We start from the raw sequence: 19,526 nt of genomic DNA on the forward strand, positions 1-19,526 counted from the left end.
AGAGGGAGCTTTACTCTGTATCTAACCCGTGTTGTACCTGCCCTTGGAGTGTTTGATGGGACAGTGTAGAGGGAGCTGTACTCTGTATCTAACCCGTGCTGTACCTGCCCTGGGACTGTTTGATGGGACAGTGTAGAGGGAGCTTTACTCTGTATCTACCCCGGGCTGTACCTGCCCTGGGAGTGTTTGATGGGACAGTGTAGAGGGAGCTGTACTCTGTGCCTAACCCGAGCTGTACCTGCCCTGGGAGTGTTTGATGGGACAGTGTAGAGGGAGCTTTACTCTGTATCTACCCCGGGCTGTACCTGCCCTGGGAGTGTTTGATGGGACAGTGTAGAGGGAGCTGTACTCTGTATCTAACCCGTGCTGTACCTGCCCTGGGAGTGTTTGATGGGACAGTGTAGAGGGAGCTTTACTCTGTATCTAACCCGTGCTGTACCTGCCCTGGGAGTATTTGATGGGACAGTGTAGAGGGAGCTTTACTCTGTATCTAACCCGTGCTGTACCTGCCCCGGGAGTGTTTGATGGGACAGTGTAGAGGGAGCTGTACTCAGTATCTAACCCGTGCTGTACCTGCCCCGGGAGTGTTTGATGGGACAGTGTAGAGGGAGCTGTACTCAGTATCTAACCCGTGCTGTACCTGCCCTGGGAGTGTTTGATGGGACAGTGTAGAGGGAGCTTTACTCTGTATCTAACCCTGTACTGTACCTGCCCTGGGAGTGTTTGACGTGGACAGTGTAGAGGGAGCTATACTGTGTATCTAACCCCGTGCTGTACCTGCCCTGGGAGTGTTTGATGGGACAGTGTAGAGGGAGTTTACTCTGTCTAACCCCATGCTGTACCTGCCCTGGGAGTGTTTGATGGGACGGTGTGGAGGGAGTATGATGACTCATTCTGTTTCTCCTTTGCCCTCCGTGTCTCAGAGAATCCGTCAGAATCGGGTTCGACAACTGGAGCCATTGTGGGAGGAATCATTGCGGCCATCGTCATCCTGACTGTGCTGGTGACTGCAGTGTTGATATTTAAAAGGCAGCGGAAGAATGCAACTGCCGACGATGACGAGTGAGTACAGAGCTGGTGTTAAAAGTTCACTGACTTCTTCCTCTCCCTCACCAGATGCTTCATTCACAAGGAGAGAGGGACGGAGTGGGTTGGCCTCCGACCTTTCACCTCTCGGCCCCCGGGCTCGAACCCAACGCAGGCTGATGGGATGGATGCGGGCCTTGGGGAGACCAACGCTAAATATATTCCCCCTAGGTCAGAGTGGGCACAGGCTTCAAATGTCACTCAGTGATCACGGTGCAACTGTTGAGTAGAACAGGAGGTGTCGCCGCGGGGGGGGGCGGGAAGCGTCGCCGGGTCGCGGCGGGGGGACGGCGGGACGCGTCGCCGGGGTGCGGGGGGGGGGCGGACGGGAAGCGTCGCCGCGGGGGGGGGTGGTGTCGCCGTGGGTGGGGGGGGGGGGGGAAAGGAAGTGTCACCATGGGTGCGGGATGTGCAGCTGTAGCCTGGCCCTACAGAGTCTGAGGCCCTACAGCGAACCTGTGCTATATCTGCCGGGGGTGTGGTTGATTCTGAGGCCTGTAACGAGGCAGCATTCCGTTCTCCAACATTCCTGACTCCCATCGCCGTTCTACGAAAACCCAAATTGGGAACCCACTGACGTGAGAATCCAACTTCAGAGAATTTTCCCTTAATTGAAAAGTCGGGAAGTTCTGCTAAACCTGTATCAAATCTTGGTTAGACCACACTTGGAGCACTGCGTACAGTTCTCGTCGCCATATTATAAAAAGGATATAGAGGCACTGGAGAGGGTGCAGAGAAGATTTACAAGGATGATCCCAGAAATGTGGAATTATACCTATCAGGAAAGGATGAACAGGCTGGGTCTCTTTTCTCTTGAAAAGAGAAGGCCGAGGGGTGACCTAATAGAGGCCTTTAAAATGATGAGAGGTTTTGATAGAGTGGATACAGAGAGAATGTTTCCACTTGTGGGGAAGAGCAAAACTAGAGGCCATCAATAGAAGATAGTCACCAAGAAATCCAATAGGGAATTCAGGAGAAACTTCTTTACCCAGAGAGTGGTGAGAATGGGGAACTCGCTACCACAGGGAGAGGTCGAGGCGAATAGTATCGATACATTTAAGGGGAGGCTGGACAAGCACAGGAGGGAAAAGTGAATAGAGGGTTACGCTGATAGATTGAGATGAGGAAAGACGGGAGGAGGCTCGAGTGGAGCATAAACACCGCCATGGACTGGTTGGGCCAAATGGCCTGTTTCTGTGCCGTATGTCCTGTGCTGCCCATCCCAATGCCCAGTCCTGAACTCCAGTCTAGACACTGTAATATTTCATGCCGTGTGATGTGGCTGTGGTAATGGAGTGGTTACATTCCCAGACTGGTGATCGAGACAGTGAGTCAACAAAATCTGTTGATTGAAGAGCCGCCGTCGGCAACAGTGACTTCTGAAGCTGTCAGATTGTCTCGAGCTCAACTAGTTGACGAAATGCCCTTCGGGAAGGGAACCTGCTGTCCTCGGGTGTATCTAAGCAGCGGGTTGAAGAACAAGGCGAGGGGATATTAATGGACTGGCTAGAATCAGGAGCGCGCTGTGCGAGTCGGGGTGATGGGAGATCTCGGACACAGACCCCTGTCCCATTACTCCGAAGACTTTGAAAGATACTTGGAGCAATGTCACATCTGCCTGAATTGTTCCATTATTTATATCTCTCGATTATTTTTTTTCTATTGCAGCTTCAAGCCTCCAAGCCACAAACCGCCTCATCCCAAACACACCTCGACAGAAATCGGAACGGTATTTTGTGCTCCTGTTGTTCAGAAAGAGAGAATTTGCATTTCTCCAGCGCCTTTCACCACCTCAGGACATCCCCAAACTCTTCACTTCAGAAAGTACTTAATTGGCTGCAGAGTCGCTGTTGTAATGTGGGAAACACGGCAGCCAATTTGCGCACAGCAAGCTCCCACAAACAGCAATGTGATAATGACCAGATAATCTGTTTTTAGTGATGTTGGTTAAGGGATAAATATTGGCCCCAGGACACCGGGGAGAACCCCACCCCACCCCACCCCACCACCCCCCGCCCCGCTCTTGTTCCAGAAGTGGCCGTGGGATCTTTTACGTCCAACTGAGAGAGCAGACGGGGCCTCGGTTTAACGTCTCATCTGAAAGACAGCCCCTCCGACAGTGCGGCGCTCCCTCGGTGCCGCCCCTCCAACAGTGCGGCGCTCCTTCGGTGCCGCCCCTCCGACAGTGCGGCGCTCCCTCGGTACTGCCCCTCCGACAGTGCGGCGCTCCCTCGGTGCCGCCCCTCCGAGAGTGCGGCGCTCCCTCAGTACTGCCCCTCCGACAGTGCGGTGCTGCCCCTCCGACAGTGCGGCGCTCCCTCAGTACTGCCCCTCCGACAGTGCGGCGCTCCCTCAGTACTGCCCCTCCGACAGTGCGGCGCTCCCTCAGTACTGGCACTGGGAGTGTCAGCCTGGATTTTGAGTTCAGGTCTTTGGAGTGGGGGGGGGGGGGGGTCGAACCCACGACCTTCTGTCTCCGAGGCGAGAGTGCTGCCCACTGAGCCACGGCTGACTCCCGGTGGGAAGCCCCACCAGCACAGACTCTCAGATGTACGGCTTGTTCTCTGTCGATTCAGATGTTGTTGCCTGCAAGTTTCAAATGTACCCTGTACTTCCTTAGGTTAAGAATACTGAAGCCGATAAAATGGAGAGCGTTCCCCTCCACTACTTTGAAACCAGCGGTGAGGATGATAACGGGATGGTGAGTGTCACAGAGCCGAGGAGAGCCATTCTGCCGAGTAATTTAACGCAGGGAAGTGTGAAGTGGCGCATTTTGGTAGGAAGGATGAGGAGAGGCAATATAAACTAAATAATACGACTTTTTAAAAGGGGAAGCATGAACCGAGAGACCTGTGGGCTGAACATACACCAGTCTTTGAAGATGGCAGGACTAGTCGAGAAGGATATTTCTTTATTTAAATAAAAAAGCACATGGGATCCTGGGCTTTATAAATAGAGACATAGAGTACAAAAGCATGGAGTGTATGCTGAACCTTTATAAATCACTGGTTCGGCCTCAACTGGAGGATTGTGTCCAATTCTGGGCCCCGCACTTTAGGAAGGATGTGAAGGCCTTGGAGAGGGTACGGGAAAGATTTACTAGAATGGTCCCAGGGATGAGGGGAGGCGAGACGGGAGAAGCTGGGGTTGTTCTCCTTGGAGCAGAGAAGGTTAAGAGGAAATTTAATGGAGGCGTTCAGAATCATGAAGGGTTTTGATGGAGTAAATAAGGAGAAGCTGTTTCCAGTGGCAGGAGGGTCGGTAACCAGAGGACACAGATTGAAGATAATCGGTAAAACAACCAGAGGGGGAGATGAGGAGAATTGTTTTTCCGCAGCGGGTTGTTGTGATCTGGAATGCGTTGCCTGAAAGGGCGGTGGGAGCAGATTCACACAGGCGACTGTTTAGACGCCTCTGAGCTGGAGCACGTTTGAATGCAACAACCTGCATTTATATAGCGCCTTTAACGTAGTAAAACGTCCCAAGGTGCTTCACAGGAGCGATTATCAAACAACAATTTGACATCGAGCCACAGAAGGAGATATTAGGACGGGCGACCAAAAGCTTGGTCAAAGAGGTCGGTTTTATGAAGCGTCTTAAAGGAGGAGAGAGAGGCGGAGAGGTTTAGGGAGGGAATTCCAGAGCTCGGGGCCCAGGCGGCTGAAGGCACGGCCACCAATGGTGGAGCGATGGAAATCGGGGGATGTGCAAGAGGCCGGAATTGGAGGAGCGCAGAGATCTGGGGGGGTTGTAGGGGCTGGAGGAGGTTACAGAGATAGGGAGGGTTGTAGGGGCTGGAGGAGGTTACAGAGATAGGGAGGGTTGTAGGGGCTGGAGGAGGTTACAGAGATAGGGAGGGTTGTAGGGGCTGGAGGAGGTTACAGAGATAGGGAGGGTTGTAGGGGCTGGAGGAGGTTACAGAGATAGGGAGGGTTGTAGGGGGCTGGAGGAGGTTACAGAGATAGGGAGGGTTGTAGGGGGCTGGAGGAGGTTACAGAGATAGGGAGGGTTGGCGGGGCTGGAGGAGGTTACAGAGATAGGGAGGGTTGTAGGGGCTGGAGGAGGTTACAGAGATAGGGAGGGTTGTAGGGGCTGGAGGAGGTTACAGAGATAGGGAGAGTTGTAGGGGCTGGAGGAGGTTACAGAGATAGGGAGGGTTGTAGGGGCTGGAGGAGGTTACAGAGATAGGGAGAGTTGTAGGGGCTGGAGGAGGTTACAGAGATAGGGAGGGCTGTAGGGGCTGGAGGAGGTTACAGAGATAGGGAGGGGGGGGCTGGAGGAGGTTACAGAGATAGGGAGGGGGGGGGGCGAGGAGGCCATGGAGAGATTTGGAAACGAGGATGAGAATTTTTCAAGTCGAGACCGAGAGATGCCGCCGTGGTTGAATATCCGACCGGCACTCGCGCGTGGCGGTGAGGGGATTTGGGGGGATTCGGTGATCACTCCCAGTGGCCTGAGAAGAGGCAGGGAAAGGTTGGACTGTTCGCCATTGACGGTTGGCTTTATCTCTCTCTCTCTCACTCTCTCTCTCCGTAGACCCTCACCCAGTATTATGACGAGCCCGGGGCAGGCTCTGACCTCAAGTCCCCCAACGACACCGCACCTGGCGACTACCTGGAACAAGAGAACCCCATTTACAACGAGCTCTCTCACCCGGAGGAGGAACACAGGCAGAGCCAGGAGTTTGTGTCGAAGGGAATGTACGTGTAGGATTCGGGCCCCTCGCCCCCTGCCATCTCCTCGAGACCACCACTCCCCCAAACACCTTCTATTCCTCTTAACACTAACCGAACAGTGCGTTCCCTCTCTCTCTTCCTACCCAGCAACGTGGCCACGGAATATTATATCGACACTTTGGGGAGCTCGTCACGGTGCCTTTGGGAGCTCGTAAAGGTTGCCTTTGGTTGTTCGTAACGGCACCTTTGGGAGTTCGTAACGGCGCCTTTGGGACCTCGTAATGGTTGCCTTTGAGGGAGCTTTTGGGCAGTGACGTTTAGGGTTGGGGTTGGAGCACCAGACCCCCCCCCCCCCCCCGTCCCCCACCCCACCCCTTCCCCAACTCTCCCCATAGCTCAATTGGCCCTCGGCCTCACTTGAGACCGAGGCTCTCGACCGGCAGAAACTAGGCCGCAGAGCGTGGCCGCAGCCTGCTCGTGAACCGTACACTGCAGAGCGCGGAGGGGAGGGTGAACCCAGGGGCCCAGCACAGGGGGCGGCCGGGCGGGGGGGGGCAAACTTTCACCCGCCCGCTCACCACAGGATCGAGGGGGCGAGTTTAAAAACCTGCCCCGAACCGTGACTGATCGCAGCCCCACTGAACTAACAAAAAAACACTATTTCAGAACCACTGATAAAGGGGCTTGCAAGCCATTTACTGTCCGCCTGCCTTTGTATCTATTAATGAGAAACTGCAATCTCCTTCACTGTATTTTTTTTTTTGTAATCGTGCACTAAATTTAATTTACTAACCACTTTAGTTTCAGGAAGGGGATTCAAGTTCTCCGGCAATTCACCAGCCCGCAGACTAACACTAGAGTAACCGCTGCTGTACCTGCCTCCCTGTCCCGATTCTCTCCCACCACCTCCCCCATCGCCCAGTGTTGGGTCAGGGGACTGAGCGAGACGGGAGGCCGAGGGTCCATTGCTGCTCTGTGGTTGGGTAAAATTGGACGAGGGGAGGGTGGTGGGAGGGAGTGTGAGGGGGAAGGGGATAGAGAGACTCAGTCACAGGGGTCCTGACTCTTGCAGCGATGTGTAATGAGGATGGATGGGGGGGTGGATTGGGGATAAACATAGATAGAAACATAGAAGATAGGAGCAGGAGTCGGCCATTCGGCCCCTCGAGCCCTGCTCCGCCATTTAATGAGATCATGGCTGATCATCCAAATTCAGTACCCTGTCCCTGCTTTCTCACAGAAACCCCACAGTGCAGATAGAGGCCATTTCGGCCCATCGAGCCTGCACCGACACATATCCCACCCGATCCCCGTAACCCCACGTATTTAATCCCCCTAACACTAAGGGTCAATTTATCATAGCCAATCAACCTAACCCGCACATCTTTGGACTGTGGGAGGAAACCGGAGCACCCAGAGGAAACCCACGCAAACACGGGGAGAATGTGCAAACTCCACACAGACGGTCACCCGAGGCCAGATTCGAACCCGGGTCCCTGGCGCTGTGAGGCAACTGTGCTAACCACTATGCCACTGTGCTGCCATCCTGTTCTCCCCATACCCCTTGATCCCTTTAGCCGTAAGAAATATATCCAACTCCTTCTTGAATATATTTAATGAATTGGCCTCCACTGCCTTCTGTGGTAGTGAATTCCACAGGTTCACCACTCTCTGGGTGAAGAAATTCCTCCTCATCTCTGTCCTAAATGGCTTACCCCTTATCCTTAGACTGTGACCCCTGGTTCTGGACTCCCCGACCATTGGGAACATCCTTCCTGCATCTAGTCTGTCTAGTCCTGTTAGAATTTTATAAGTTTCAATGAGATCCTCTCTCATTCTTCTAACCTCCAGCGAGTATAAGCCCAATCGACCCAATCTCTCCTCGTACGTCATTCCTGCCATCCCAGGTATCAGCCTGGTGAATCTTCGCTGCACTCCCTCCATGGCAAGAACATTCTTCCTCAGATAAGGCGACCAAAACTGCACACGATACTCGCAGTGTGGTCTCACCAAGGCCCTGTACAACTGCAGCAAGACACCCTTGTTCCTGTACTCGAATCCTCTCGCTATGAAGGCCAACATACCATTTGCCTTCTTAACCGCCTGCTGCTCCTGCATGCTTACCTTCAGCGACTGGTGCACAAGGACACCCAGGTCTCGTTGCACTTCCCCTTCTCCCAATCTATTGCCGTTCAGATAATAATCTGCCTTCCTGTTTTTGCCACCAAAGTGGATAACCTCACATTTATCCACATTATACTGCATCTGCCATGCTTCTGCCATGTTTCTGGGTGCCAGTCGATGTTCCAGTGAATAGACGTGTGTGAACATGAAGTCCGCTTGCCTGTATTGTGCAGCTGAGGCGTTTTCTACTAAAACTGGTGCATGTGACTAAAAATTGCAACAGCTGTAGATATTTTCTATTGGACGGCACTGGTCTAGATGGGCCCCCATTTGTTGAAGACCCAATTGGATCAAATGTTCTGATGTGCGAGGGTAGCTTGGAAAGCAGAGGTGATCCCTTTAGCCTTAAGAAATATATCCAACTCCTTCTTGAATATATTTCATGAATTGGCCTCCACTGCCTTCTGTGGTAGAGAATTCCACAGGTTCACCACTCTCTGGGTGAAGAAATTCCTCCTCATCTCTGTCTTAAATGGCTTACCCCTTATCCTTAGACTGTGCCCCCTGGTTCTGGACTTCCCCACCATCGGGAACATCCTTCCTGCAGCTAGTCTTGTCTGGTCCTGTTAGAATTTTATAAGTTTCGATGAGAGCCCCTCTCATTCTTCTAAACTCCAGCGAGTATAAGCCCAATCAGCCTGGTGAATCTTTGCTGCACTCCTTCCATGGCAAGAACATCCTTCCTCAGATGCCATAGAGGGGAAGGGGGCAGAGGGAGAGAGAGACTCAGTCACAGGGGTCCTGACTCTTGCAGGGACGTGTAATGAGGATGGATGGGGAGCTGGGGGGTGGGTTGGGGATAGCCGCGGGGGGGAGTTCAGTTTGGGTTGTCGCGCCCTTCTCTTAGCCCAGCGACAAGAATCGGCTTCCTGCCCAGGCTGACGCACGATTCACTTGGCTGAGGGACACGAGAGAGAGCGAGCGCGGGATCGATGAGCTTTGGGAGGAGCAGGGCAATTAGATGGGCGTTGGGACGGGCAGGGCGTACGATTAGATGGCCGTTGTGAGGGGCGGGGCATACGATGAGCATTGGGAGGAGCGGGCCGTACAATGGATAGGAGCTCCTATACCCAGGGTAGCCGTTGATCGCCGGTGCTGACCGGCCATGGGGTGCATCGCAACCGAGCCCCATGTTGTCCTGACCCAATAGCTACAGACCCACTCGCGTGCGGACACACGAGTGCTGACAGACACACGCACACACTTGATTTCCATCAGAGGTCTGTGGACGGTGCCTCCCCTTTTTTTCTCGCCTTCCTTAGCGCAGGGGCACTGAGGCACATTTCCCGCCAGCTTCTGGGCCCAGCTAACTGTGCACAGACCGAGGAGGGAGCCCGTGTCTGTACGCGTCCCCTGAACACCGCAGGGCGGCTGCGAGGAGCCCCCACATTATAGGAAATGACTATCAATGAATCTTGGCGGCTCCTCTTTATATCGTGCAAGGAGGTGCTAAAATAACAGGGAGCGTAATAACACTTATTCTAAAGTCCGAAAAGCACTGGGGAATGAAAGGAATGGCGTTCCACGTTTCCAAATCTGGAGTTCAGGGACAATCCTATTTAATTATTTTCCTTACTGTTCGGCTGCAGGTTTTTCGAATCTGATTTGATTTTTTTTTTCTGCTTTACATTTCATTTTCTGAGGGGTTTTATTTTTGCGCTGCATGTCTTTTAAAGGGAATTGGCTGGGGTGAAGGGTCGAGCTCCACGAGGGAGGGAGATGAGCGAAGGGGCTCGGGTGCGGCCTGGGTCAACCCGTTACGTCCCTGCGCGCGTCTTAACCCTTCGATTGCTGCTCGCCTTTCTGAGGCGGGAGTTCCCTGCATTGGACGCGTCATTAGATTAACCTGCCAATCGTTCCATTCAATCAGGCGGAAACCTCTTAATTTTTTCTTTTAAAAAGGCGTTTCCCGCTTCCACTTTCTAGGAGTTAAGAGGCGTCGAAGAAAAAGGGGCCAATTTAAAGGATTTCGCGCTCCCGTTAAACAGTACACAACGGTTAGAATATGTAAACCAGAATTTTAAAAAAATTAGGACCAATGGGACTGCAGCTAAATTTTTATTCAAAATTGTCTTTTAGTATTTTTACTTTTGGGTTAGCTTCTTATAGAATCATGGAATGAGTAGAGAAGTTATGCTGAACCTTTATAAAGCGCTGGTTAGGCCACAACTGGAGTATTGCCACACTTTAGGAGGGATGTGAAGGCCCTCGAGGGGGTGCGGAGGAGATTTACCAGAATGGTTCCGGGGATGGGGGGGATCTTAGCTACAAGGACAGGTTGGAGAAGCTGGATTTGTTTTCATTAGAGCAAAGGAGGTTGAGGGGTGATTTGATAGAGGTGTACAAGATTATGACGGGTTTGGATAGGCTAGATGGGGAAAGGCTGTTCCCACTAGTTGATGGTACAAGGACTAGGGGGGCACAGATTTAAGGATTTGGGCAAGAGATACGGGGGGATGTGAGGAAAAACTTTTTTACGCAGCGAGTGGTGAGGACCTGGAACTCGCTGCCGACGGAAGTGGTGGAAGCGGAGACTCTCAATGTTTTCAAGGGGAGACTGGATAGACACTCGAGGGAAATAAACTTGCAGGGCTACGGGGATAGAGCGGGGGGAATGGGACTGACTGGATTGCTCTACAGAGAGCTGGCACGGACTCGATGGGCCGAATGGCCTCCTTCTGTGCCGTTATGACTCTATGACACCGCACAGAAGGAGGCCGTTCGGCCCATCGTGCCTGTGCCGGCTCTTTGAACGAGCTCTCCAATTAGTCCCACTCCCCCCCTGCTCTTTCCCCACAGCCCTGGAAATTTTTCCCCTTCAAGTATTGATCCAAATCCCCTTTTGAAAGTGACTATTGAATCTGCTTCCACCGCCCTTTCAGGCAGCGCGTTCCAGATCACAACAACTCGCTGCGTAAATAAACTTCTCATTCCCCGATTATCTTCAATCTGTGTCCTCTGGTTACCGACCCTCCTGCCACAGAAACAGTTTCTCCTTATTTACTCGATCAAAACCCCTCATGATTTTGAACGCCTCAATTAAATCTCCCCTTAACCTTCTCTGCTCTAAGGAGAACAATCCCAGCTTCTCCAGTCTCTCCACATCACCGAAGTCCCTCATCCCCGGGACCATTCTGGTCAATCTCCTCTCAACCTTCTCTGCTCTAAGGAGAACAACCCCAGCTTCTCCAGTCTCTCCACATCACCGAAGTCCCTCATCCCTGGGACCATTCTGGTCAATCTCCTCCGCACCCTCTCCAAGGCCTTGACAGTTCCCGCCTTCAATCTGTGCCCTCTGTTTACCAATCCTCCTGCCAGTAGGAACACTTTGTCTCTTTATTTATTCCCGGCACGTGATATTAGACCGGATTTAAACGCTGTCATTTTAGTGTCAGTGTACGAGTTGAACAGAACGAACAGCGGTTGCCCGGGGAGACGGCTGATTTCCCCTGCAGCCTCGGTATTGAATCTCCCCTCCCCCAGCCCGCTCCTTGTAGCGATGCCATTGTTCCATTGATAAATATTCAAAGATCCCTCGGAGTCGAAGACTAATTATTAAAATGAAAAAATTGTTTTTTTCTGAAAAACAAAGCTACTGTCTATAGCGTAAATCAGTGACTGAGTCTAACGAGCTCTCAACAGGCCGGGAGTGGAGCCTGGTCTGTGTGCCTGGGGATGAATCTACATTTTAAAACACAACCATTTTTAACATTCCAGCTTGTTGAGTTGCTGGGGATGAAGAAAAACTTGCATTTCTATAGCGCCTTTCACAACCTCAGGACGTCCCAAAGCGCTTAACAGCCAATGAAGTACTTTTTTTTTTTTTTTAAGTGTAGTCGCTGTTGTAATGAAGGAAACGCAGCAGCCAATTTGCACACAGCAAGCTCCCACGAATGTGATGATGACCCAGATTATATCTTTTTTTAGTGATGTTGATTGAGGGATAAATATCGGCCCCAGGACTCCGGGGAGAGATCCCACCTGCTCGTCTTCCAATAGTGGCTGTGGGATCTCTTGCGTCCACCTGAGAGAGCAGACGGGGCCTCGGGTTTAATGTCTCATCCGAAAGACGGCTGTGCTGACAGTGCGGCGCTCCCTCAGTACTGCCCCTCTGACAGTACGACACTCCCTCAGTACTGCCCCTCCGACAGTGCGGCGCTCTCTCAGTACTGCCCCTCCGACAGTGCGGCGCGCTCTCGGTACCGCCCCTCCGACAGTGCGGCGCTCACTCAGTACTGCCCCTCCGACAGTGTGGCACTCCCTCAGTACTGCCCCTCCGACAGTGCGGCGCTCCATCAGTACTGCCCCTCCGACAGTGCGGCGCTCTCTCAGTACTGCCCCTCCGACAGTGCGGCGCGCTCTCGGTACCGCCCCTCCGACAGTGCGGCGCTCACTCAGTACTGCCCCTCCGACAGTGTGGCACTCCCTCAGTACTGCCCCTCCGACAGTGCGGCGCTCCATCAGTACTGCCCCTCCGACAGTGCGGCGCTCTCTCAGTACTGACCCTCCGACAGTGCGGCACTCTCTCAGTACCGCCCCTCCCTCAGTATTGCCCCTCCGACAGTGCGGCACTCTCTCAGTACCGCCCCTCCCTCAGTGCTGCCCCTCCGACAGTGCGGCGCTCCCTCAGTGCCGCCCCTCCGACAGTGCGGCGCTCCCTCAGTACTGCCCCTCTCTCAGTACTGCCCCTCCGACAGTGCGGCGCTCCCTCGGCACTGGGAATATCGGCCGAGATTATGGGGCTCAAGTCTCTGGAGGGGAACTCAAACCCACGACATTCTGACTCAGATGCGAGAGTGCTGCCTCGATGAGCCAGGGCTGACCCCTAAGTTTGCTGTTGGCAGAAAATGCACTGGATGGTTATCAGAATTGGAATCCCCCCTCAATCAGTTAGGAATAACTTGTCAAGTGAATGCGGAAAATATAATAGTGTATACAAGTGTCCTTAGAATTGTGTTGGCTGTTGTGTAACTTTGAAGCACAAAGAATAAACACTCATTGACTTGGATAGAGTAACGCTGCCATCTGGTGGTTACTCCTGTAAACAACAAGCAGCCCCGGTCCCTGAATTTATTGCTCAGCAGCTCGCGCTTATACCGACCGGGCCGCCAGCGCCCCGAGGCTCTTCACAGGAGCGATTATCAAACACAATGTGATGCCGAGCCACATAAAGGAGATATTAGGACAGGTGGCCGAAAGCTGGGTCAGCGAGGTCGGTTCGAAGCGGCTGCCGAATGGCTATTGCCCGATTCGTGCTACCTCCCAGGTCGAATTTCACCTACCCTCTCTTTCCGCAGCGTGCGATTGGCTGAGGAGCTGGGGCGAGGTGGGGAGCAACAGGTAGCACCTGTGCCTGAGGTTCCCCCTCCTGCTCCTTCCCCTCGCAACTTTTTAACCTCCTTCTAAAATCCTGCTCGCCTGTGATATCACCCGTCCATACGAGGGGGTGAACCTGCTGGAAAGGGGTTTCTCTCTCTATCTCTCTCTCCCTGTCTCGGTCTCCCTGTCTCTCTCTCTCTCTCTCTCTCTTGCTCTCTGTCTGTCCCTCTCTCTCTGTCCCTCTCTTTCTGTCCCTCTCTCTCTCTCTCGGTCTCCCTGTCTCTCTGTCTCCCTCCCTGTCTCTCTCAATTTTCAATTCAATTCAATTCAAATGCTTTATTGGCATGAAAGTTTACAGGGAACCATATTGCCAAAGCTTACATAACAAAAAAGTACAGTTTTCCAACATTCTGTAGGTGTCAAACAATTTTGACCTTCGTTGGGTACATACAATATTACTTTAAACAATATTAATCTCTCTCTCCCTGTGTCTCTCTCTCTCTCTCTCACTCTCTCTCCCTGTGTGTCTCTCTTGCTCTCTGTCTGTCTCTCTCTCTCTCTCTCTCCCTGTGTGTCTCTCTCTGTCTGTCCCTCTCTGTCTGTCCCTCTCTCTCTCTCTCTCTCTCTCTTGCTCTGTCTTTCTCTCTCGCTCTCTCTCTCTCACGCTGTCTGTGTCTCTCTCCTCCCTCTCCCATCCCACTGTCTCTGTCTGTCTCTCTCTTTCTCTCTCTCTGTCCCTCTCTCTCTCTCTCTCTCTCTCTTGCTCTATGTCTTTCTCTCTCGCTCTCTCTCTCTCACGCTGTCTGTGTCTCTCTCCTCCCTCTCCCATCCCACTGTCTCTCTCTTTCTCTCTCCCTCTCTGTCTCTCTCTCTCTCTCTCTCTCCCTCCACACTCTCTTTCTCTCGCTGTCTGTGTGTCTCTCTCTCTCTGGCTCCATCCTGATTTGCCCAGTGGACCCACAGCATCTCCTGTCTCTGTCTCAGTAAAAGTGTAAATTTTCCGGGTGTGTACCTGTTTAGCCCTGTGTGTTGGGGGAGGAGTCCGAGCACCCTCCCCCCCCCCCCTCCCCCCCCACCACCCCAACAATTCTAGCACCAATTACAGATCGCAGCCTGCTCCCAGCGCGGTGCGGTGTCTATGGGGGGGCTGTTTAACACTAGGGGGAGGGGGCTACCGGCTCGCGACTGTGTGCATGGGAGCAACGCAAGGGGCTGGATGGTACGAGCCTCGCTCAAAGCGAACCGAACAGCGATACAAGCGATGGGGGTTACGTGCGACTTACGATATTGCGTACCGATATACTACATAAAACTCAGTGAAATCACTGCTCGTGTCTTCTGGGCACGTAACTGAATGTTAAGTTTGTGACTTAAATGAATAAATGAATAGTTTGTGATCTACGACACAATTACACTAATTTCTGTGTGTGTGTTAATCGAAGTGCAGTTAGTTAACACTACAGTGGTTCAGTTGCCTTTGAATCCTGCTACTGATTCCAGTCTTTTCTGTGCGGGTACAACATGGATGAAATATAAATCTGTATATCAATGTGTAAATGTAACAAGAAATTCCTGCAATATTTCAGGATTACATTCCTAATGAGCGCCGTATTGGTGTGGCTATGGTACGGGAAGCCTTTCTGTATATCTTGAATGCGTTCTAAATTATCTTTTTATATATGCAATAAAGATTTTCTGTATTTGCTGGGCCTGTGTGGATTTATTTGAGATTTATTGCTGCAAATTATAATCTCTCCTAACCGGGCAGGAACGGGTTCTCACTGGGGTACGGGTTCCACACACACCGACTCTCACTGGGGTACGGGTTCCACACACACCGACTCTCACTGGGGTACGGGTTCCACACACACTGACTCTCACTGGGGTACGGGTCCCACACACACCGACTCTCACTGGGGTACGGGTCCCACACTCACTGACTCTCACTGGGGTACGGGTCCCACACACACTGACTTTCACTGGGGTATGGGTTCCACACACACTGACTCTCACTGGGGTACGGGTCCCACACACACTGACTCTCACTGGGGTACGGGTTCCACACACACTGACTCTCACTGGGGTACGGGTTCCACACACACTGACTCTCACTGGGGTACGGGTTCCACACACACTGACTTTCACTGGGGTACGGGTCCCACACACACTGACTCTCACTGGGGTATGGGTCCTACAGACACCGACTCTCACTGGGGTACAGTTCCACACACACTGACTCTCACTTGGGTACGGGACCCACACTCACTCACTCTCACTGGGGTACGGGTTCCACACACACCGACTCTCACTGGGGTACGGGTTCCACAGACACTGACTCTCACTGGGGTACAGGTTCCACAGACACTCACTCTCACTGGGGTACAGTTCCACAGACACTGACACTCACTGGGGTACTGGTTCCACAGACACCGACTCTCACTGGGGTACTGGTTCCTCAGACACTTACTCTCACTCGGGTACGGGTCCTACAGACACTGACTCTCACTAGGTTACTGGTTCCACAGACACTGACTCTCACTGGGGTACGGGTTCCACAGGCACTGACTCTCACTGGGGTACGGGTTCCACACTCACCGACTCTCACTGGGGTACGGGTTCCACACACACTGACTCTCACTGGGGTACGGGTTCCACACACACCGACTCTCACTGGGGTACGGGTTCCACACACACTGACTCTCACTGGGGTACGGGTACCACAGACACCGACTCTCACTGGGGTAAGGGTTCCACACACACTGACTCTCACTGGGGTACGGGTTCCACAGACACCAACTCTCACTGGGGTACGGGTCCCACACACACTGACACTCACTGGGGTACGGGTCCCACACACAATGACTCTGTGGGGTACTGGGTCCCACACACACCGACTGTGACTGGGGTACTGGGTCCCACACACACCGACTCTCACTGGGGTACGGGTTCCACAGACACCGACTCTCACTGGGGTACGGGTTCCACAGACACCGACTCTCACTGGGGTACGGGTCCCACAGACACCGACTCTCACTGGGGTACGGGTCCCACAGACACCGACTCTCACTGGGGTACGGGTCCCACAGACACCGACTCTCACTGGGGTACGGGTTCCACAGACACCAACTCTCACTGGGGTACGGGTTCCACAGACACCGACTCTCACTGGGGTACGGGTTCCACAGACCCCGAAGCTCACTGGGGTAAGGGTTCCACAGACACCGACTCTCACTGGGGTACGGGTCCCACACACTCAATTACTCTCACTAGGGTATGGGTCCCACACACACCGACTCTCACTGGGGTACGGGTTCCACAGACACTGACTCTCACTGGGGTACGGGTTCCACACACACAGACTCTCACTGGGGTACGGGTTCCACAGACACTGACTCTCACTGGGGTACGGGTCCCACACACTCAATTACTCTCACTAGGGTATGGGTCCCACACACACAGACTCTCACTGGGGTACGGGTTCCACAGACACCGACTCTCACTGGGGTACAGTTCCAAAGACACCGACTCTCACTGGGGTACGTGTTCCACAGACACCGACTCTCACTGGGGTACGGGTTCCACAGACACGGACTCTCACTGGGGTACGGGTTCCACAAACATCGACTCTCACTGGGGTACGGGTCCCACACACACTGACTCTCACTGGGGTACGGGTCCCACACACACTGACTCTCACTGCGGTACGGGTCCCACAGACACCGACTCTCACTGGGGTATGGGTCCCACAGACACTGACTTTCACTGGGGTACGGGTTCCACACACACTGACTCTCACTGGGTTACGGGTCCCACAGACACTGACTCTCACTGGGGTACGGGTTCCACACACACCGACTCTCACTGGGTTACGGGTCCCACAGACACCGACTCTCACTGGGGTATGGGTCCCACAGACACTGACTTTCACTGGGGTACGGGTTCCACACACACTGACTCTCACTGGGTTACGGGTCCCACAGACACTGACTCTCACTGGGGTACGGGTTCCACACACACCGACTCTCACTGGGGTATGGGTCCCACAGACACTGACTCTCACTGGGGTACGGGTTCCACACACACCGACTCTCACTGGGTTACGGGTCCCACAGACACTGACTCTCACTGGGGTACGGGTGCCACACACACTGACTCTCACTGGCGTACGGGTTCCACACACACTGACTCTCACTGGGGTATGGGTTCCACAGACCCCGACTCTCACTGGGGAAAGGGTTCCACAGACACCGACTCTCACTGGGGTACGGGTTCCACAGATACTGACTCTCACTGGTGTACGGGTTCCACACACAATGACTCTCACTGGGGTACGGGTTCCAAACACACCGACTCTCACTGGGCTACGGGTTCCACAGACACTGACTCTCACTTGGGTACGGGTTCCACACACAGTGACTCGCACTGGGGTACGGGTTCCACACACACCGACTCTCACTGGGGTACGGGTTCCACACACACCGACTCTCACTGGGGTACGGGTTCCACACACACCGACTCTCACTGGGGTACGGGTTCCACACACACCGACTCTCACTGGGGTACGGGTTCCACACACACCGACTCTCACTGGGGTACGGGTTCCTCACACACCGACTCTCACTGGGGTACGGGTTCCACACACACCGACTCTCACTGGGGTACGGGTTCCACACACACCGACTCTCACTGGGGTACGGGTTCCACACACACTGACTCTCGCTGGGGTACGGGTTCCACAGACACCGACTCTCACTGGGGTACGGGTTCCACAGACACTGACTCTCACTGGGGTACGGGTTCCACACACACTGACTCTCACTGGGGTACGGGTTCCACACACACTGACTCTCACTGGGGTACGGGTTACACACACACTGACTCTCACTGGGGTACGGGTTCCACACGCACTGACTCTCACTGGGGTACGGGTTACACACACACTGACTCTCACTGGGGTACGGGTTACACAGACACCGACTCTCACTGGGGTACGGTTTCCACAGACACCGACTCTCACTGGGGTACGGGTTCCACACACTCTGACTCTCACTGGGGTACGGGTTCCACACACACTCTGACTCTCACTGGGGTACGGGTTCCACAGACACCAACTCTCACTGGGGTACGGGTTCCACACACACCGACTCTCACTGGGGTACGGGTACCACACACACCGACTCTCACTGGGGTACGGGTCCTACAGACACTGACTCTCACTCGGGTACGGGTTCCACACACACCGGCTCTCACTGGGGTAGGGTTCCACACACACTGACTCTCACTCGGGTACGGGTTCCACACACACCGGCTCTCACTGGGGTACGGGTTCCACGGACACCGACTCTCACTGGGGTACGGGTTCCACACTCACTGACTCTCACTGGGGTAGGGTTCCACACACACTGACTCTCACTGGGGTACGGGTTCCACACACACTGACTCTCACTGGGGTACGGGTTCCACAGACACTGACTCTCACTGGGGTACTGGTTGCACACACACTGACTCTCACTGGGGTACGGGTTCCACGGACACCGACTCTCATTGGGGTACGGGTCCTACAGACACTGACTCTCACTGGGGTACGGGTCCCACACACACTGACTCTCACTGGGATACGGGTCCCACAGCCACTGACTCTCACTGGGGTAGGGTTCCACACACACTGACTCTCACTGGGGTACGGCATCCACAGACACCGACCCTCACTGGGGTACAGTTCCACACACACTGACTCTCACTGGGGTACGGGTTCCACACACACTGACTCTCACTGGGGTACGGGTCCCACGGACACCGACTCTCACTGGGGTACGGGTCCCACAGACACCGACTCACACTGGGGTACGGGTTTCATACAGCGACTCTCACTGGGGTACGGGTTCCACACACACCGACTCTCACTTGGGTACGGGACCCACACTCACTCACTCTCACTGGGGTACGGGTTCCACACACACCGACTCTCACTGGGGTACGGGTTCCACAGACACTGACTCTCACTGGGGTACAGGTTCCACAGACACTCACTCTCACTGGGGTACAGTTCCACAGACACCGACTCTCACTGGGGTACGGGTCCCACACACACTGACTCTCACTGGGGTACGGATCCTACAGACACTGACTCTCACTTGGGTACTGGTTCCACAGACACTGACTCTCACTGGGGTACGGGTTCCACAGGCACTGACTCTCACTGGGGTACGGGTTCCACACACACCGACTCTCACTGGGGTACGGGTTCCACACACACTGATT

At 53.8% G+C, this 19,526-nt stretch overlaps 1 long non-coding RNA gene across 1 annotated transcript; it reads left to right on the forward strand.

Annotated features, from left to right (window-relative positions):
* Positions 1–821: 821 nt before the first annotated feature.
* LOC147109986 (uncharacterized) lies at positions 822–14,965 on the forward strand. Its single transcript, XR_015080378.1, has 4 exons — positions 822–1,062; positions 2,755–2,815; positions 3,707–3,787; positions 5,623–14,965. It is a non-coding gene; the product is annotated as an uncharacterized LOC147109986 (long non-coding RNA).
* Positions 14,966–19,526: the final 4,561 nt, after the last annotated feature.

Source organism: Somniosus microcephalus, chromosome 12 (genome assembly GCF_052327205.1).
Source record: "Somniosus microcephalus isolate GS21.2 chromosome 12, FLI_Smic_1.0, whole genome shotgun sequence".
NCBI lineage: Eukaryota > Metazoa > Chordata > Chondrichthyes > Squaliformes > Somniosidae > Somniosus > Somniosus microcephalus.